Source organism: Lissotriton vulgaris, chromosome 11 (genome assembly GCF_964263255.1).
Source record: "Lissotriton vulgaris chromosome 11, aLisVul1.2, whole genome shotgun sequence".
Lineage (NCBI taxonomy): Eukaryota > Metazoa > Chordata > Amphibia > Caudata > Salamandridae > Lissotriton > Lissotriton vulgaris.
In genome coordinates this window covers 769,146,771-769,164,431 of record NC_141699.1, presented here as the reverse complement: position 1 = coordinate 769,164,431, position 17,661 = coordinate 769,146,771, and the positions used below count along the sequence as shown (strand labels likewise).

At 44.0% G+C, this 17,661-nt stretch overlaps 1 protein-coding gene and 1 pseudogene across 3 annotated transcripts in view; both read right to left on the bottom strand.

Annotated features, from left to right (window-relative positions):
* RHBDD1 (rhomboid domain containing 1) overlaps positions 1-17,661 on the bottom strand; it is a 420,273-nt gene that overhangs the window by 334,073 nt on the left and 68,539 nt on the right. The gene's annotated exons all lie outside the window — the stretch shown is intronic.
* On the bottom strand, positions 16,903-17,597 carry LOC147683477 (lysosomal-associated transmembrane protein 5-like; annotated as a pseudogene).

The following is a 17,661-nucleotide window of genomic DNA, read 5'->3' as shown; positions in this document are numbered from 1 at the left end:
TTTGATAACTACATTGCCGCCGTATAAGCATCGGAACAATTGTCCACTGATGTGCACCCACCAGTGCCTACAGTGTCAATCTCTATTTCTCCCACGTATCTATCCTGAAACCAGACGCCTTGGACTATAAATACACACCACCATGGCTCCACCTACACTTAACCCCTTCGAGGCTGATGACGAGCTGGGCTCGTCATGTTGTAGCCTCCTCAAACACTGATGACGAGCCCAGCTCGTCATGAACAATGGGAAATGGCAATATCCAGCACAGGAGAAAAATAACCACAGCAGCAATGTGGTTAAAGTAGTATTGTATGTCATTAATTGCCTGATGCATTATATCAGATGGAAGAAAATACCCACGTATCTACCCATACACCCTATGGATCGATGTACCACTGTTACAGGAAATACATCTGTTTAATGCTGAAATTTCAAAGTTGTGCACTGATTGAGTTGGAAGGGAACACCATGCTCACAAAGGGATAGCACCAGACCCCTCTTCAGGCCACTTTCAAACCCTCCTCAAGGGGAATAGCAATTTTAATACATCGGGCATACCATGTAAAATGCAAGATTAAGTATGGCATGACCCTCTAGGTCACTATGCCTTCTTTCAATCGACTGTCCAGCACCAGACCCTTATTTTAGGTTCCATATTCGGGCCAGTTGCGGAATCGGACAGCTCACATGGCATCTCCAGAATTGTACTCCAATGACCTTATACAAAAACACTGCTCGTGGGGATTGGAACATAGCACCTGACCCATACATGGACAAACCCCAACACTCAATGGATTCATTCAAACAGGCAGAGGACTCCTCTGGGACCTCTAGGCTGACTTCTCCCTACAGGCTCCTTGGCGCCTCTTCAATCCCACCACACAAAGACTTTATCTTTATCTTCTATGTGCAAGTGTGCAAGGAACATGCACAAGAATAGACTTTTTCTAACATTGGCACAGCTCCTTTACAAAGTCACTGACACAGCTATCCTACCAAATGGGATATCGGACCATGCCACGATCCAATTACAGTTGGACCTGGGGCTGGTGAAACCACCAGTGGGGCAATGGAAAATCAATCTATCCTATTATAAAATGCTCGCTGATAAATGTAGACTGACCTCTATGATCACCTTTTTGGACAAGAACAAACATACAGTGCCCTCCACCCAGACAGTATGGGCAGTAGATAAAGCTGAAGTTAGGGGTGAACCTATGCAGGATACAGCCATACGCAAAAATAAACTCGACCACAGAGGCAGGCCTTAGAAACCCCACCTTCTCACACTCACAACCAGATACAAGAGGACACAGGCCTACCCAGATCTCCATGCCTTACTACAGGTCAAAAGTGAAATGAATATGCTATCAACCTGTCAGGCGGAGAAGGCAGTTTTCCCCCTAAAACAACAAAACTATTAAAAGGAGGAAAAGGCTGGTAGCCTTTAAGCCCTACAATGTGCCGCTGGAATCAAGCTATCCTGGCTGAAGAGGGGTGAAACCCCGAAACCGGTCCTAGGCTGCTTGTTACCGGTCCAGGGAGGACCTGGCTTGGCAGTTCGGGCTGGACTGTTCCCATGAGGCACAGGGTCAAGGCTGATTTGCATATGGCCAGGTCTAAACTGGGGTGGCATGGTGAGCAAAAGAATGATGGATTTAACCCAGATCTCTTGACTGGGGGTGAATGTTTTGATTTGTTCTGCATTCCGTCCATCAATTGTGTGTCTTTTGCTTTCTCGCCCTAAGTGCGCCGGGTATGCCCAGGCATGGGTCCTGGGCTCACTGTGCCACTGGAATCAAGATATCCTGGCTGAAGAGGGGTGAAACCCCGAAACCAGTCCTAGGATGCTTTTTTCCAGTCCAGGGAGGACCTGGCTTGGCAGTTCGGACTGGACTGTTCCCATGAGGCACAGGGTCAGGACTGATTTGCATATGGCCAGATCTAAACTTGGGTGGCATGGTGAACCAAAGAATGATGGATTTAACCTAGATCTCTGACTGGGGGTGAATGTTTTGATTTGTTCTGCATTCCACCCATCAATTGTGTGTCTTTTGCTACAACGTAAACAGCAGGATACCCAGTACACCATCCCAGCAGTTAATGGCAAAAACAATGAGATCCTCACCCACCCCACAGTATGGCCACCGCCTTCTGAAGCACACTATATAATTCAGAATGCCCTGAACGTAGCCCAATGGCAGAAGACTTTCTGTAAGGCACTGCTTGGCCCGTACTCTCACTCACTCAATTAGACACCTTAAATCAAGCTTTTACAGACTCAGAAATCACACAAGGCGTACATGATTTGCCATATAATTAAGCATCAGGCCTAGTTGGCTACCCGGCAAAATGTTATTGACTCCACAAGCCCAGACTAGTCATTCTACTGTGCAAACTATTACATTACATGCTTTAGGAAACCCCACCACTCCAGGAAATAAAGAGTGATAAAATCATCCTGATTCTGAAACTAAGCAAAGATACCTTAGAGTGTGCCAGTTATTTACCAAGCTACTTGCTGAATACAGATACGAAACTGTATGAAAACCCTGCCTAAACGCCTTAAATGTGTTCTAGTGGTTTAACTCACACCGCTATCCGCATACCATCTCTGCGTGTTGGCACATATACTATGGCAGGTAAGAAATGATGAAGACGAGATGGTGGAGCTCTCACTGGATGCAGAGAAAGAGTTTGGTAGTGGCCTTACCTTTTCTAGCTTCCAACCCAGATTAACCTGGCTCACAGTTTTTTGGCCACAGTTCTATACATCACCTATGGCAATTGTCAGGTGCAATGGTCACTCGGCGGTGGCCTATGAGATCTTGCTGGTAATGGAACAGGGCTGCCTGCTCTCCCTTTTGCTATGTGTCCTCACCCTAGGACCCCTGGGACAAACCATATGGAAAAATACAGATATCAAAGGCATCTTGACCTCAGCGGTAGAGCAAAAACTCTTTCTATATACAGTCAACGTCCTCCTCACACTGTCCAACCCACATCAATTCATTCCCTCCCTCATTCAAACTATTTCTCACTTTGCCCGGTCTTCTGGACAGAGAATCAAGTGGGACAAATGTGATGCCCTCCCTTTTAGGCACTGGGCTCCACAACACGATGGAAGATAATCTAAACACACTGATTGCCTCAATACAATCATATATTACCTGATGGAGATCTCTCAGCATCTTGATGTGGGGCAGAGTCAAAACCTGAAAATGAATGTTAAGCCCCACCGAAACTATGACTTTTTAATGGTGCCCCTTCGAATTCCACACAGACCCTGCATATTCTTAACAGACTGCTAAACACCTACATCTGGGCAGGGAGTAAACCACGTTTGAAACTAGCCCAACTACATGCAGCTATGCCTCCCTCATGCGGAACATTATTGGCTAGCTTTCCATCTAGCACAACTCCGTTACATGATAGACACCTGCCTGGACACTCCTCGATAGGTGCACATAGAGAGTTCCCTATGGCAGAATCCTGGCCCCCTATATTCATCACTCTACATAGGTAAAAAGAACTGGCAGGGCACCTCTAACCCAATACTTAAAACAATGATATATGCATGGAGAAAGAGACGCATGTTACTATGGGAGATTCCTACTGCCCTCCAAAAAAAACGATTAGGGTGGGACAGCTCCAATCAAATTGGAGGGACAGAACTTAACAAAACTTAGAGCGAGGGGCGTCTCAATGTTAGATGAGTTGCTCACAGAAGGCTGTTTAAAAACATTTGCAGAGGCACAGGCTGAGTTTCAAATGGAAAACACAGACTTTTGGGCCTCTCAGAGACCACCTCCGAGCCTCACAGCGCTGTTCCCAAACACATCAATGTCATTACAGACTTCATCTTCCTTCAATACTTGAGAAAATGGGGCACCTTTAAGGGACAGTGGCAGGGATCTACAACATAATTAGCAAACATGTAGACTCGGTCCCAGTCTCCCAACTGAAGGACTGGTGGTCCGTACGACTCCACCTAGAGTACACCAAGGAGGACTGGGAAAAACTCCTCGCAGGTCACGCCAGGGCACTGAGGGAGTCAGCCCTGAAACTGAGTTATTTCAAAATCTGAAACAGGTGGCACTAGTCCACAAAACATTTACACTACATAGGGGTTCTAGCAGAAGCAGGGTAGTTGGGGTGCCCTAATCTAGACAGCGACATTGCACACATTCTGTGGGAATGCCCCAAAATAGCCACGTACTGGAAGGAGGTATGGACTTCTATATGCACTAATTTGGCACCCGGAAACAACTGACAGGAGAGATGGCACTCCTTCATGACGGTGCACCATACCCAGAGGTTACTCATTGATACAAACAATAGTTTGACAAAGCATTGGCAGTAGCCTATCTATGACTTCTAAGGCAGCGGATATCCCCACTCACAAATCAAACACAAGGAGATGATGGAAGGAGCTCTGAAACTTTTCAGACACTCACCCTCAGTCACAGATCTGGGTTGAATCCATCATTGTTCTTTGGCTCACATTGCCGTCCCAGTTTAGACCCAGCTATATGTAAATCAGGTTTGGCCCTGTCCCTCATGGGAACAGTCTGGCCTCACTCACACCAAACATACACGCAGGGTACCAAACCTTGCATGAAACTGCAACATATGAACAAATCATATACCGGGTAAATGACCCAAAGACTGATTTGCATATGGCTGGGTCTAACCTGAGGTGACATGGCGAGCAAAAGAATGATGGGTTGACATGCTTCCCAAGCAGTTGTTAGTGGTTAGACGTATTGCAAGAAGCCTTCCATCACCATTTGTGTGTTTGATATGAAAAAATACTACAAAAGAATTTGGGAGGTGTTTGCATCTCAATGACACTCATGTAGGATATTAGTTGTAAGTGAGACCCTGGATAGTCATGCAGGGAAGAGATAGGTTTTTCTGTAACTCAAGAACAGTAAGTACACATTCTGATTCTTTGTAGTCATGCATCTGGTGGATCCCACATCTTTCAGCTAGGTAGGGTCAGGAGAGAAAATCCAGTTTCAGAAGTTCAATGTCTTTAAAAAACTTGAGCTGTGATGATCGGGAGATGTAACAGGTGAAGAGCAGTCAAACACTATTGGCCTGATTCTCAAAGGTTAACTTAACTTGTGAATAATTTTACACTTTGGAGTAAGTTTACTACTTTCCTTATTTACACTCTCAGGGTGTGATTCACAAAGGCAAGGTTACACTTTTCAGCAAGTTTATACTTTTGGTATGCACAAACTCCAAGGGTAAACTGACCACAAAAGAGTAAGTTACATGTCTCCACTACAAGAGTAAAGTAATCGCCCTACTCTTTGTGGGTGGGTGACGTCTCTCCCTACACCCCTCTTACCTCCCAAATCGCATCCCCTTTTAAAGTAGGTCTGCCCCTTTTCCCACCCACTCCCTCCAGTCTTAGCCACATTTACTACTAAAATGTATACTTAAGTGTGCGTAGACTCTGCAGTTGGGGTGGAGAACTCAACACACATAAGTATAGGTAATGGAAAGGCATAATACTCTGCATGTAGTCTGTGAATTGCAATTTGTAGTTAGTTTTGTAGTGCAGCCGGCCCTATGGATTTACATTAAGAATTAGGTGAAAGAAAAATTGTGCAGAAGTGCCAACTGGCAAAGATACAAAGTGGAGTAAAAAGAAAAACTAGTAGGGCCCAAAGTTTTCCTCAGGAGCTTGCCTGCCGCTGGTCCAGATGAAAAAAAACCTGATAAAAATGTAAAGGGTCAAAACGGCTGTCAAGGCCAACCACTCTCGTTTAAAGAACAGAAGCACATGATCTATGTCTTTTAATGGACTAAACCTGGGTGAGTTCCAACATAGATGAATATTGGAGACATTTGGAAGGAAAAGCAGGCAACTATTCAAACATGAGAATTGACAGAGGACGAGCTGATTGTGAGTCATATATTTAAAGTACAGATCGCAGTGGACTACAGTTGACCGAAATCGGTGTCGAAGACAACTAAAATTAAGCAAAACAGAAACTAAACAAGAGCAATAGAACACTTATGATACATACTCAACGATATTACCAAAGAAAAAGAAACATTTCTATGCAGTCTGAATGGTTCGTTTCATGATAGAGAAAAGTAACGTCACTGCACTAGCTGTCTGTTATAATAAGCTTTGAAATGTCTAGTCAATTGCCTGTATAACGGATGACAAGGGTATGACATAATTAGATCAGTAATTAATTTACACAGAATGGTTCCTTGTTAATTAAACTGATCTTGAAAGAATCTAATCATTTTCATTTATAAAGCAATAACCTGCTTCATTAACTGCAAAATTCTATCTTCTTGAATTTAATCAAAAAGGTTGTCACAGTACTGAATGCAATTCAGAGAAATATTACAACCATAACATCAGCAAATATACAGACTAAGTCAGCTCTGGTATGTGCATCCTGAATCAGAAAGCTGCACGCTGCCATTCGGGTTCTGTGGCTAGTAGAAAGGCCATTATATCGGACGTACCTTTTAAAAAAAACATTTTTTATCCCCCGATGACCCTGGAACTGGAAGATTAAATAAACCAAGCAGCATCTCCAACAGCTTAGGTATACTCATTTTTAAGACCGTGAACCCTCACAGAGGGCCTGTGTGTATCCGATTTATGAGCTGGAACAAAGCAAGCATCAGATCCAAGCTGTCAGGTGCGGATTGGAGGTGATTTTTTGAGGGATTTCAAATTTGTATTTTCCAAGAAACTTGGGCAGTTAATAAACTCTACAAGCTACTATACACATATAGTACTGATGCCCTCCACTTTATAGCAGGTAGACCGTCGGGCGGTCTGCTCATATGGATTAAAACTTCCTTAGATTGCTCGATCAAGGTCATTGATATTTAATCCCCCGACCTCCTTGCATTTAAACTGTTCCCGAAGCAGGGTACACCCTACCTCACAGTGAAAGAGTACAATAGGTCTTCCCCTTTTGATAAGTTGTCGCAAACTATGAAAATTCTTAATACTGTACTAGAAAACTATGGGACAGGTATCCATAAGGACACTGTAGGTGATTTTAACTGCTGCTTTAAGCCCTACAAGCCACTCCTAGAATTTGTTTCGGCTCGAGGATGAATGTTAGGTAGTCCCCACCTATTCTTCAGCCCAAAAAAATGCCAAGATGACTGCCATACAGATTTCAGACATTACCGCCACCCTTGGCCAAAGAGCTGGTAATGGCGTACCCCATCTGATTTTACTGCCAATCCAACCTTTAAGAAGGGAGACTGGTCTAGTAACATTGATTATGTATTACTTGACTGTAACGGGGCGGCTTTGCCGACTCACCCCGATAACGTGGAGGTCTCTGTACAGAGCTCTGGAACACAGAGACCTCGCAATCACTCCCCCCTCCTCTTGTCTTCCACAGCAGACGGACTACCGAGGGACCGAATACGAGATAGACTCACGCATGGAGGGTGAGTGTGCCTGGCCCTTTAATTTGCAATCAGAGTATAGTGGGCGGGACCCCAAGACGACGCGTTGCCGTCAAATACGGAAGTGCCGGTAGACCTGGTGTGCTTGTACACCCGGAGTGGAGAGAACGAGGAAGGTCGGAGAGAAGAGGAGCAGAGCGGTCGAAGGACTACGAAGACGAGAGGAACGGAGGAGCTGGAGAGAGGAGAAGAGATCCCGAAGACGGAGGAGACGCCTGGAGGCCAACGTTCTCACGAGCCGCCCAGCCACTCACCCGGGGTAGGTGTGTGGCTAGCCCAGGTGCGTAATAAGATCAGGGGCTGGGTGGGACGTAAGGGCAGTTGCATTGTAAAATAGTGGTTTCCCCTTTGTCCTGGTTCCCCTTTCCCGAGCACACCCCGTCCCTGCACTTGTACATAGCTTTGGCTCACGGGTTGTTGCATCTTCTCACTCCCTTCCCCCATAGCAGTTCCGTGTAGGACACTGATCTCACGTGCTGCTTTCTTTTGTTTTGTTTATGGTCCTGAGATTCGAAAGCAAAGACGGACCCTGAGGACCGCAAGCCCGGATGGCTATCGTAGGACTGAGACTATCAGGCCCCGAAGTAGGAGAAACACTCTGAGTCGTTCACCACGTAGACCCGTCCCAAATCAAAAGACTTGTACTGATTTTCTTTTGGAGTCAATAAAGCCTGCATTGACTAAGACTCGTCTGTTGCCCCTCCGGTGCCTGTGTCCCAAACGTCCGCGCCCGCTACATTGACCTTACGATTTGGCATGATATGGTAGATACGAAATTATTGATCACCTGGAGAGAGATCACTCTCCTCTTGTCCTTACACTAAAAGGGACTCACCTTAATTCTTGTTTGGAGATAACATACCTTAGCACTGTGGCCTTGAGCAATAACAGGCGCAAGGTAAAATGGGTGGATATTGCAAACAATGAGGAGTAGTTGAAAGATTTATGGTGCTGTCTATAGTGCACTAACAAATTGTACAGACCAGGCCAGCACTCCACTTCAGATATCAGCCACGCACAAATCATATTTGGAAAAGTGAAACCTTTTTCTGAGAGAAAGATCCTACCTCGCAAATTGGCCTCTAGATCAAACGAATGGTTTGATCAAAAATGCAGAGTGGCTAAAACAGCTCTGATGGAAGTCTTAAAAATTAATATGAGGCCAGATATTTTAAAAGTTAGATGGGATTATGCCCAAGCAATTAAATCCAGCAAGTCGAAGTGGGAAGTTAAGGTTTGGAAGGATCTGCTGGAAGCAGCAAAGGGCAGGGACGCTAGATTGTTCTGGAATCTGGTCACACACAATAGCCGCATAGATTATGTTTACTTTGAATGTCATATCTCCAACGCGGACTGGGTGGAGCACTTCACGGCCCTCAATGCAGAACCACTCTCCAAAACACCTTCAGCTAACCCTGATACTCAGCCCTCTAGTAGGGCCGTAATAGAGGAGGCAGTTACTTTTACCATCAAAGAATCCATTGAAGCATTAAAGGTGTGGAGAGTGGGGAAAGCTCCTGAGATTGACAGGATCCCTTCAGATATGTTCTGTGTTGCACCTCACATTTGGGCCACCTATATTAATATTCTGACTAATGCAACTGCTGTGGGAGCCCCTATCCTTAACTCCTGGAGAGGGGCTGAAATTATACCTAATTATAACAATCATTGGCATAGCCAATAGGTCTTGCATTTGGGACCTTATAAGTGTTTAGCCATGCAACAGTTGGTGTTTTTGCACCAGGATATCCAGCTGCATAACTAAATACTTATAGGGTCCAAAAAGCGAGACCTATTGGCCATGCCAATGCTTGTTTTAAGAACCCATGTGCTTTATAAGAGCAGTATTATTATCTCTTGATTTAATTTTCACAAATTGCCATCATCTTGGAACAAGAATTGAAAAATAAAGTATAACAAAAAATAATTGCAACCACTGTAACACAGTGATGATTTCTTATACTTTGTCAAATAACATTCCAAGTTGGCCACCCTTGCATGCATATACCCGCTCATGCATGGACGGCCATCTTATAATGCTACTGACCATAAAGTAACCAAAGCAAGGATTGGCAAAGCCAATGGGTCTGTGCTTGTAAATTAAAAGTGAAATCTGTTGGTTTTGCCAATGCCTGGTTTTATTTGCCCTACTATGAATCATACTTGAATTTTCAAAAAAATAAATACAGAGGTTGTGGACCTCATTAGTTTAAGTGAAGTCATTTTTGTATTAAAAGCACGTTTCCTTTGAAAGGTGTCGATTATTTTTCAATTCCAACAACTAAAAAAAATAACATATGGGAGGGGATCTGAGAGCTTTAGACAACATGATTGTGTAAAAAAAATCAAAAATGTTTTTTTTTTAAAACATACTTTTTGGGGGCAAAACTTCAAAGCACAATTTAGGCTTCAAAGGTTACTCTAAGGCATTGATAGCTTGATGTACTTTATCATCTGTGTTTTTAATGAAAACCCATGTCAGAAGCAGTTATCACAATACATTTTAAAAAAAATACTCAACTTACTGGCACTCAAATATTTTTAAAGCAGCAGTGACCTTCGATAGTAAACCCTGCACTTTTTCCCCCATAAATGAAAATTATGCAATACTTTTGCTGGTCCTCTCAACAAAGAAGGTATTGTCTCGTTTATACTTTCCTGCAGAGCTCTTACAGTTGCTATATTTACCAGTTTCAGAAATAAACTGAGATATACTGTGGGGCGACTTACAATGTCAAACAAGTCAAAAAAGGCATTGCTTCAATAACAGCATGACAAACAGTGGTAAGGCACGCCGCTATGATTTTTGTATCAAAGTAAAGTGCGCAATGTCACTTCGAAAACTAGATACAAATACACTGTTAGAAAACAAATCTCCATGAAGCATGCCTCAAATGTTTTGTACAGGTATTTTTTCATAGATAAAACAGTGTAAACAAGGACTTTATAATAAGCTCATTTTGTGCAATCACCACCTATGGTTAAGATAAATTGACAAGGTGCTTTAGCATCTTAGTACTGAAATTGGAAGGGGTACCTAGAAGTGAAACATATTATTTATTATAAATTTGCGGTGTTTACCATCAAAACATGATTGCACCCAAAACCTTGAGAATGCTCTCCTCAAATGGACCATCAATGGAATGTGCCTACATTTTTGTTTTGCGGATTTCAATTTCGCAGTGTTTCAAACAAACGTTTAGGCGGTTTCTGTTAACTGTGCAGAAGTTTGAAGATCACTCTTCTCAAAACAGCCAATAATCCAGTTGACGTCTAATAACTAATTAAAAAATAAATCTACAGTTTTGTGGATGGCAACAATACGTTTTTCCTCGATCTTAGAGACTTTGTTTACATTTCAAGATTGGAGGACTTTGAGGGAGCAGCCCCCAAACTCTTAAGGTGGCATGGTCTAATAAAGGATAGGACATGTTTGTTGAAACCAGCTCTTCTCGTATTTGGGGAGAGAGAATATTTCATAGCCCACCCATTAGTAATCGAACTGTGGTGTGGCGGTTGCAATGAAGCATACAAAATATACTCCAGCGTCTATATAACGAGAGAACTAACAAGCATTGGAAATGCAATAGGTCTCGCATTAGGAAAGTTTGAGCAATTGGTATTGTAAAGGACACTTTTTTTATTTATGTGTTGGTTTTGAAAATAGCAAAAGTAATAGCTTTGTCAGTTACAATGTCAATAGTTTTAACTTTCTCAAATGTGACACCTATAGCATTTGTAATGCAATGTGTGTTGTCTTTACGTGACTTAGATGTATTGATATTGCAAATAACAATGGCTTTTAATTTTGTAAATAATTAATACTTAAATAAAATTTATTGTAATTTATAATGGCAATAGCTTAAACGTTTGTAAATTAATTTTGTGAAGATTATGTTCAGTGTATTTTATTGTGACGAAAATCCAAGAACATTGCATTTGCACCTGGTGGTGGATGTGGTGGTGGATGTGGAGGTGATGGTGGATGTGGTGGATGCGGTGGTGGTGGTGGATGCGGTGGATGTGGTGGTGGTGGATGCAGTGGAGCATGTGTTGGATGTGGTGGTGGATGTCATGGTGGATGTGGAGGTGATGGTGGATGTGGTGGTGGATGCGGTGGTGGATGTGGTGGTGGATGTGGTGGTGGTGGATGCGGTGGAGCATGTGGTGGATGTGGTGGTGGATGTCATGGTGGATGTGGAGGTGATGGTCGATGTGGTGGATGTGGTGGTGGATGCGGTGGTGGTGGTGGATGCGGTGGTGCATGTGGTGGATGTGGTGGTGGATGTCATGGTGGATGTGGAGGTGATGGTGGATGTGGTGGTGGATGCGGTGGTGGTGGTGGATGTGGTGGTGGAGGTGGTGGATGCGGTGGAGCATGTGGTGGATGTGGTGGTGGATGTCATGGTGGATGTGGAGGTGATGGTCGATGTGGTGGATGTGGTGGTGATGGTGGATGCGGTGGTGGTGGTGGATGTGGTGGTGGATGCGGTGGTGGTGGTGGATGCGGTGGTGCATGTGGTGGATGTCATGGTGGTTGTGGTGGTGGATGCGGTGGTGGTTGTGGTGGTGGATGTGGAGGTGGATGTCATGGTGGATGTGGAGGTGATGGTGGATGTGGTGGTGGATGCGGTGGTGGTGGTGGATGTGGTGGTGGATGTGGTGGTGGTGGATGCGGTGGAGCATGTGGTGGATGTGGTGGTGGATGTCATGGTGGATGTGGAGGTGATGGTCGATGTGGTGGATGTGGTGGTGATGGTGGATGCGGTGGTGGTGGTGGATGTGGTGGTGGTGGTGGTGGTGGTGGATGCGGTGGAGCATGTGGTGGATGTGGTGGTGGATGTCATGGTGGATGTGGAGGTGATGGTCGATGTGGTGGTGGATGTGGTGGTGGATGTGGTGGTGGTGGTGGTGGATGCGGTGGTGCATGTGGTGGTGGATGTCACGGTGGTTGTGGTGCGGTGGTGGTTGTGGTGGTGGATGTGGATTTTGTCGATCATTTAAGTATAAGCACTGTGTGTCAGTCAACTACATTGTACTGACTCTAATAGATGGAGATACATAGTTTTAAGCACAATCACTTTAACAATGGAGAATTGGCTTGCTCAACACAAGAACGTTAATATTTATCATAGGATACCCAACAAGGGACTTCAGTGAGAGTAACATATGGGATGACCACACTCGTGAAGCAAATGGTCAAATAGTCCAATTCCTAAAAACATTTCTCTTTATACCAAAATAAATAAGGAATCACAAAATATAAGAAATTAGGGCGATCAAATTGGTGGTTCATTTGTAATTAGGATAGGACATACAGAGATAAGCATGAACGTACTAACTGCCCGGCTTTAGAAGATGGCTGCCGTACTTTCACATGTACTTGTAGTCTTGATATCTGCGATACTTAAACATATAGTATCATACAGTTGCACCAAAGGATTGAGCAATTATAGATATGAGTGTCAAATACAACCCAAAATAAATATAAAAATGACTTAGGCAAAGACGGCACAAATAGAGGTTATATAATATAGACAATTACCAAAAATAATGAACAGAGCGGACTTTTTAGTCCTTAAAGATGGCCGCAGTGTAAACGACAAACCAGATGTCCTTCCTCGATCTTTACACTGGTAGGCAAGGGAGGAAATCAACACACCACAAGATCACGCAGATCTCAGATAGTATTTCAACAGGAACGCGGGAGTCTCTCACTCGAGCGTACTCTGCCTCGAGGACCCCGGGAGGCGTCTCGATAACTTCATGAACTCCGAGAAGGTAAGAATTACTGACAGCAAAATTAGGGATATGCGAGCGAAAACGAGCTAATCTCACTTCTAAGAGCCGGCGAATAGCTATAAGAGAATAATTTATGGGACCTTTTTACTTTTTTCAAGAACACGAGGGGTTTTAACATATGGCTGGGGAGTTGCAAAGACCGTAACATGGCGGGCAGGGGAGGGGGCGGAGCGGGGAGAGGTGCGACACGCCAGGCAGGGGAGGAGAGTAGGAGGAGGAGGGGGGAGGAGAGTAGGGGAGGCACGGCCTAGCGGCCGTGCAATCAAGAAGTGAGGGGGCGGAGCTGGGGGAGGCTGTGAGAGAGAGAGTAGGCAAGGCAGGCGGCTGGGGTCATGTGCACGCGCCTTTAAGCTCAATGCGCATTGAGCTTAAATTTCTCGTGCACTGCAAGGAATCGCCACGATTCCTTGCAAGTTGGTTAAAGAGTGGATAAGCCCCCATAGTCTCGCAAGCTCGATGCGCATGCGCATCGACAGGCGAGACCTAAAAAGGAAGTTCCCACCAAGAATCAAAACTGTGAAATACAATAAACATAACAATTTATGTGTATGGATTCCCATCATTCTCCAAGCCTGGTGATAAGCTTCATCATTTGGGTATCCCTTGATGTATAGAATGACAGACTAGCTCTATAGGCATCAGAGCTTGCTAATGTCAAATGGGTGTATTTACCAAGATGAGCAAGATGTAATACATGGGATCCCAAAGAAAAAAAATGTTGTGGGTATTTTATTAAATGCAGTGAAAAAGTGAAGTGTGAAAATATAAAATTGGTGCATGAACAGACTAACTCTTCTTATTTGTGTCAGTCACGATCAAAGATTAAAAACATGAACGCCAGGACTAGTTTTCACAAATAGCTGTCCTAGGCAGTGGTGGTCAACATGTTTCAGCGGTTGAAGGCAATAGATAAAGCCATGTGCTTTCGTCAGGACCTCAACAAAACAAAACTGCAATGACTACTATTTACAATACATCAAAAAAGGATATGGTGTGAGTACATCTCACAGTTCCGATTCCTTCTTGATATCTTCAGTTTTCTGAAAAATACAGAACACATGAGATTCTTGGAGAAAAACGACCAAAGACGTTCACTCTTAATATGTGGCCACAAAACATTCTGCCTACATATATGCCCCTGAATGGTGCTTGATTCCATCTTACCTTCGTAATATGGAAGATAATGCCTCACCCCACCTGGCAACGGCTCAGGATGTAAGAGGCACCGCTCTAAAAAGAAAAATACACCAAACTAAAATTCTTGTGGTGCATCAGACTTTAACATTTAAAAACAATAACATCTATCCCCAGTACACAACTACACAACTATTGAGCATTAGGTATACTTTCCACATGTATGTAATTTGGCACCCAATAATGGATGTTAAAAACAGACCTTAGATGTAGAAATACGCATTACAACTAAATATATGTATAAAATTCATCTGTTATTACACATATTCGAAGAAAGGTTGTTGCTACTTTCTCATATGCAGGTACTCATCCTTCATCTATATGAACCCATTAGGTCATGTGCTGCCTCTGTTTACCAAACAGACAATCAGAAAGGTGACTTTTCAATAACATAGGTGTTTTATGTCCCTTCTATGTGAGTAATACGTGAAGGATTGTCAGCCTGGTCTTAACGAAACAAACCCCTAATTATCACGTGGCTGAGTATTATCATGTGTACCGTGTTCTGCCACACGATTTCTGATTGTCTGTTTGGTAAACAGAGGCAGCACATGACCTAATGGGTTCATATAGATGAAGGATGAGTACCTGCATATGAGAAAGTAGCAACAACCTTTCTTCGAATATGTGTAATAACAGATGAATTTTACACATTTATTTAGTTGTAATGCGTATTTCTACATCTAAGGTCTGTTTTTAACATCCATTATTAGGTGCCAAATTACATACATGTGGAAAATATACCTAATGCTGAATAGTTGTGTGATTGTTTTTAAATGTTAAAGTCTGATGCACCACAAGAATTTTAGTTTGGTGTATTTTTCTTTTTAGAGCGGTGCCTCTTACATCCTGAGCCGTTGCCAGGTGGGGTGAGGCTTTATCTTCCATATTACGAAGGTAAGATGGAATCAAGCACCATTCAGGGGCATATATGTAGGCAGAATGTTTTGTGGCCACATATTAAGAGTGAACTTCTTTGGTTGTTTTTCTCCAAGAATCTCATGTGTTCTGTATTTTTCAGAAAACTGAAGATATCAAGAAGGAATCGGAACTGTGAGATGTACTCACACCATATCCTTTTTTGATGTATTGTAAATAGTAGTCATTGCAGTTTTGTTTTGTTGAGGTCCTGACGAAAGCACATGGCTTTATCTATTGCCTTCAAGTGCTGAAACATGTTGACCACCACTGCCTAGGACAGCTATTTGTGAAAACTAGTCCTGGCGTTCATGTTTTTAATCTTTGATCGTGACTGACACAAATAAGAAGAGTTAGTCTGTTCACGCACCAATTTTATATTTTCACACTTCACTTTTTCACTGCATTTAATAAAATACCCACAATTTTTTTTTTCTTTGGGGTCCCTTGTATTACATCTTGCTCATCTTGGTACATACACCCATTTGACATTCACAAGCTCTGATGCCTATAGAGCTAGTCTGTCATTCTATACATCAAGTAATACCCAAATGGTGAAGCTTATCACCAGGCTTGGTGAATGATGGGAATCCATACACATACATTTTTATGTTTATTGTATTTCACAGTTTTGATTCTTGGTTGGAACTTCCTTTTTAGTTCTCTCGTTATATAGATGCTGGAGTATATTTTGTATGTTTAAGTCAGTTTAGGGGCTACATATTCCAGCTAGTCTTTAAATTTTGGCCGCCGACCCTTATTTAATCTCTCTTTGAGTATGTTGGGTTGCAATGAAGCATCAAGCTGACCACCGATAGCCCTCGAGCATCTGATGAATGGAGCCTTCTTTCCGGAGTACGCATTTGAGAACTTGAGACAGTTATTGTGCAATGAATAGTGAAGACGGAGTGTTGAGCAGCTATAGGCTTTTGTTGGGGATGGTGCCGCATACAGACAGGGAGCTAGAAACGACGGAACACCGACAGGGTGGAGTAGCTGACCGATATTATGGGCACCTCTGAAAGTTGATGTTGAAGAGTAGACCTGCAGCTTAGGTGCATCTCACTGGGGCATTAGACGGTACTGAGGGGTGACAATAAGCTGATCGGTGATGCTAGATCAGACCTAGAAATAATCGCAGGTAGAAATAGAGCATCACGCTGTAGGTTGGAACAGTCCCAGCGAAAAAAAAAAAGTGCTGAACACTGGTCCCTTAGGCAGAATGAGAGACCCGGTTCAACACAAGGCAAATAAGTGGTAGAAAACGACAATCCCTCCTTGTAAAGTACGGTTTAAAGTTCAGCGAAATACTGTGGGATCATGTGATGCAGCATTTCGAGTCACAGTTTTTTTTTTTACCAAACCACAAATACTGGCGATCCATCTGGACAACATGTCAGAAACAATCCGCACAAAAGGAGAAAGTTGATACAAAATAGAAAAGCCCTTGATTGGAATACCATTTGGAGCACAGCCCTTCCCTCCTCAGCCCCGGATTAGTATCAGCCCCGGCAGCTACACGGAGTTGGGCGGGGGTGGTGGATCCTTGGCCGGCAGTGCGACAGCCTCTTCATAGGAGGGCAGGAGCAGCCCCTTCTCGGGCAGCCTGACGGGCGAAACGTGCACTTGCCTTTCTTCGCTACGGCCGGCCTACAGGAACTTGTAGCAGCGCCAGACACACTTCAGGAAATAGAACTTGAGAAGCACCACAGAGGCTGCGGATAGAGCCAGGTAGATTATGGGGTGAAGTAGCTGCTTCTCCGTGGGCTCCATGTCCGACGATTCAGGAAACACCGGGTATTTGTCCCCGTCCATGAATAATGCAGCGCGGCGCTGCCCCGAATTCAGGAAGGCCAGGCAGGACGAAAAGCGCACAAACAGGCAGCAGAAGCTGAGGATACTGACGGACAAATCTAGGGTCTGGAACTCGAGGAAGGGTAGCAATAGTGACAGGATGTCCTTCAAAACCCCGCACATCATACCCAGTGCCACCAGCATTAATAACGCACCACAGAGATAGGCCAGCACCATGTCTGCCAAAGTTGAGTCTCTGCCGTGAGCCAGGTCGACCGTATACAGCGCAAGTATGAGCGCGCTGGAGAACATAATGTACAGCGCCAAGCCAGGCTCACCGAGCACACCGTAAGGCAGCCGCAACAATGCGGCACCTCCCGAGAGCGTAACATGGACATTTCCAAGCCGTCTCTCATCTTGTCTACGGAGGAATACGTTGACAAGCGTGCGCCTCGTGCTGCAGCTGGGGAGGGGGCCTGC